Source organism: Strongylocentrotus purpuratus, unplaced genomic scaffold (assembly GCF_000002235.5).
Source record: "Strongylocentrotus purpuratus isolate Spur 01 unplaced genomic scaffold, Spur_5.0 spur5_scaffold_17, whole genome shotgun sequence".
In the NCBI taxonomy this organism is placed as follows: Eukaryota; Metazoa; Echinodermata; class Echinoidea; order Camarodonta; family Strongylocentrotidae; genus Strongylocentrotus; species Strongylocentrotus purpuratus.
Window position 1 is genome coordinate 22,518,609 of NW_022145602.1, and position 3,915 is coordinate 22,522,523.

The 3,915-nt window shown below is 35.4% G+C and overlaps 1 long non-coding RNA gene across 1 annotated transcript; it reads left to right on the plus strand.

Annotated features, from left to right (window-relative positions):
* The first annotated feature begins 701 nt into the window (after positions 1-701).
* LOC115924945 lies at positions 702-2,934 on the plus strand. The gene is made up of 2 exons (XR_004064496.1): positions 702-1,647; positions 2,567-2,934. It is a non-coding gene; the product is annotated as an uncharacterized LOC115924945 (long non-coding RNA).
* The last annotated feature ends 981 nt before the right edge of the window (positions 2,935-3,915 follow it).

A 3,915-nucleotide genomic window follows, 5' to 3' on the forward strand; every position in this document is an offset into this window, starting at 1 on the left:
TGTATCTAGAAAGTGTTTCAAGTTCTTCCATTTTATTAGGCAACGAGTGTACATTCCCAAATAGTATTGTAGGGAGGGCTGGTTTTGTTCCTCTCTTTCTCAGCCTTGTCCTTATTCCGCCCCTCTTACGTGGTTTGATCTCGGATGGAAAATCCTCATATAAACTGACATTAAGTTGAATTATATTCACAAACAGTTTTAGTTGCAGCTCGATGATACCCCACCATACCTGACATATTTTTCCCGACATTTCAGATAGCTTATGATCCAGGGATCAAGCAAGATCTAACAATAAATATTGAGGATTTTACGAATAAAAAATGTTATGGTCATTCTTATCGAATGCTTTTTAAAAGTCTGTAAAAACAAGTGATGGAGTTGCTTTGGGGATTTAGGCATTTCCGAAGGCCGATGGATCATAGAAATAGTGATTGGTTCATAAACCTTTCCGATTACCATTTTGATTAGGATCAAGGCAGTTATCAGATTATACAAAAACATGTCAGACTATTGACAATTTGGCTACATCAACGGCTTACATTAATGTCACTATTACGTGATTTGGTATACTGTCATAGTTACTAATTTCCAACTACAATAAATATAAGTTATCTACTACTTCTACTACTACTCCTACTATTATTACTACCACTAATACTACTACAACTACTATTACTGTAACTTCTACTATATATATGTAACCCCCATAAAAATGGCAATTACTAAAGTCATATTTTGTTATTTATTCTTTTTCTATCTCTATCTCTCTCTCTCTCTCTTTCTATCTCTCGTCTCTCTCTCTCTCTTTGTACCCATTCATTTCATCTCATACTTCTAAGAAACAAACTCTGCTTTGTGCTCCTTATGCAGTTTAGTGCAATATAGGTTTGTTCTCACCCAGATTATTTTCTTCTCCCAGTTTAAGAACTCTTGCTGGTAGATAACTTAGTTGCTAGAGCTTTGACCATCAATAGCACTGGACACAGTGTTTGGGATTATATTGTCTCCCACAGAATTCGGTGCCCTCTCCCCTTTGTCTACTCCTTTTAATAGAACCCCCTTTTCTTAAATGGTGTTTGCAGGTAGATTGTGTCCCTTCAGGATGTTGCTACTGTTAATCTCTGTATTCAGGAGAAGTATAGTTTTAAAGTGGTTGTTCTAAGAAAAGGCAAGCTTTAAGACCATGCTGTAGAGAGCTGGCTTGGAGTATTGGGTTTGAGACAAAGGATGGGTCGTTTTAGTTAAGGATGCAAGCTTGGTCCTATCACATGATGTTAGATAACCAATAAGAAGTCTAGTTGGAAGGAAGGGTAATGTGGGTCTGGACAGTTTAATAAAACTTTGACACTTTAAGTTTCCAGCTCATTCTCTGCCCAGCTGCCATTGCTTCGAACACTGCCCTGTATATATTCAATCTCCATATTGGAGCATGTGGTAATAAATATATCTGTAGCCTCTACTGATTTTCTTCTTCGAAACATATACAAAACGTATATATCAACTTTATATTCTTCAAGTTTCCCTAAGTTTAAGAGAGTTTCCTGTGTTATATTTGATTGGGCATTTCATCCAACTTCAACATTATTGAGTTGGTTATCATCCCAGTTCCTGATTTTATATTCAAGCAAGTGTTGGCTCTTTTACTAGGTAAGAACACCATATTTTGCTATGTATGCTTTCATTATTCTGTTGTATGAAGTGTGTGTATATCATGATGATATCTATATTTTGCTTGTATGACTCTGAGTGTAGTTTGAGACTGTAGCATACATTATATAACTTTTAATACAGTTGTATGTTATACAAGATTGATTCTTTCTGCTGATCAAACAATTCAGTTAAATGAGAAGAAAAGATTATATGTAAGATTATTTTGCAGTTAGTATACTGATTCTGATTCTATTAAGCCAGCTGCTATTACAGAAGCAGGCTGTGAAGAAAAGATATATGAAGAGTTTTGGTGGTTTGAGATACTTGGTTGTAGATAAGATTTACTAACCTTCTCTACTGATGTACTGGCAATATGTATTTGCTGCTCATTATGGTTATGCGCAACGTGGAGCATTATTATGCATATTCAATTGCTGGACTTTTCCATTAATTGTAAAAGTCAAATGTTATTTTGGCAAATTCTAAATCAATCAGATAGATCGAACTATCTATCTGTGGCATCCCTATCACATTCATTATAGTTCATAATGATAAAAACTCTACTGAACAGTGCACTATGCCATCTTCATTGCATGCAGTTATTGTGATGTATACATATATATATATATATATATATATATATATTACTAACATGGGATAAGTACTATTTTGAAAAGGATTGTATCATGTTAATCATGAATTGAACCAAGGTATAACTGAGTAAATTAGTTGACAGAATCGCATTGATTCTTCCAAAGTTAATTAGATAAATCAAGAGGCAAACTCTCATTCTTTCCTTATTTAATCTATTGAGATACGACCTTGTTATATAGATATATATATATATATATATATCTTTCCCTCTCTTAAGGAACGTTTTGTTAGAAGAGTTCTGTTTATTATCCTCTTTTACTAGGTGGATCTTTTACTAGATCGGTCTTTTACTAGGACTTTTACAAGAGTCTTTTAATTGATGAAATTCATCAAGCTTCAAGCTATCGTTCAACTTGTTCCTGTGTTCTGCGTGCTGCGACGTCCTCTTCAACGACACAGAGACGCCGGATATATTGATCAACCGCGTATCGCGAGCGAGTTCATGAACATTTAATAATTTGGTTACTTTAATATTTAGATAATAGTCGGTTTAGTTATAAGTTATAATACCTTATAATGTTACAATTGTAAGTTGTGGAAGTTTTGTTTATTTCAATGTTTACTTGATTTGCAGTTGTTATTGACAACGAGCTAATAAAGGCATTGCCAGGTTATTTTGTTAAAACGTAACCTCAAGTGTAATTTCTTTATTTATGGACCTGGGAAATTGTGACATTCGGGTTACATATATACTATTACTCAGGCGCGTACGCGGGGGGGGGGGGGGTGGTTAACCCGCCCCCCCCCCCCTTTTTGGTTATTATGTATGTAAACCCCCCTAAACCCCCCTTTTGATTTTATTGTTTTACTTTTATTTTTGTTTATACAAAAAAAAAAAAATAATAATAATATTTTCCCGAGGCCGACCTGAAAAAGGTGACCTTACCCCCCCCCCCCCCCAACTGAGCAAAATGTCAAATTTCCAAATTTCGAGACCCCCCCCCCCCCCTTATTCAGCGGCTGGCTGAGTCGTTATTTCGAAAAATCGAAATTTTGGGACAGATTTATAAATGTTAACCCCCCCCCCCCTTGAAAAAAATCCTGCGTTCGCGCCTGCTATTACTACTACTACCCATAATGCTACTGCAACTGCTATTACTTGTAATATGATAATAATAATAATAGGTCATATTTATAACGTGCCAAATACATTGTTTCCAGGCGCAGTGGTGCTGTTGTCCCAGTAGCCATTAAGTGAAGCAATGTCCTTACACGACATAAAGCCAGGACAACAGCACCACGAATACACAATATTATTTAGCAGAAAAATACATTATGTTACGCTATGTTACCTTACAAAATCAAAATTACAGTTTGTTACAAAAAAATGAATACATAAACTTAATCAACGTAATGTTCATACTACTACTACTACTACTACTACTACTACTACTACTAATTATTATACTGCAGAAATACTAATGGTTATGCTTTCACGGTGGGGATGGGGGGGGGGGTAATCCTCCATAGGACGTTTTTCCCTTTTATGGGATTAGAAAATATCGCAATCTAGGGACTTCCTCCTTAACATTCGAACATGGTAAAATATGGTAATTTCGTTCGCATAACACTATCATCGACGTTGTTTCAAACTTTACTTCTAGTTATGCA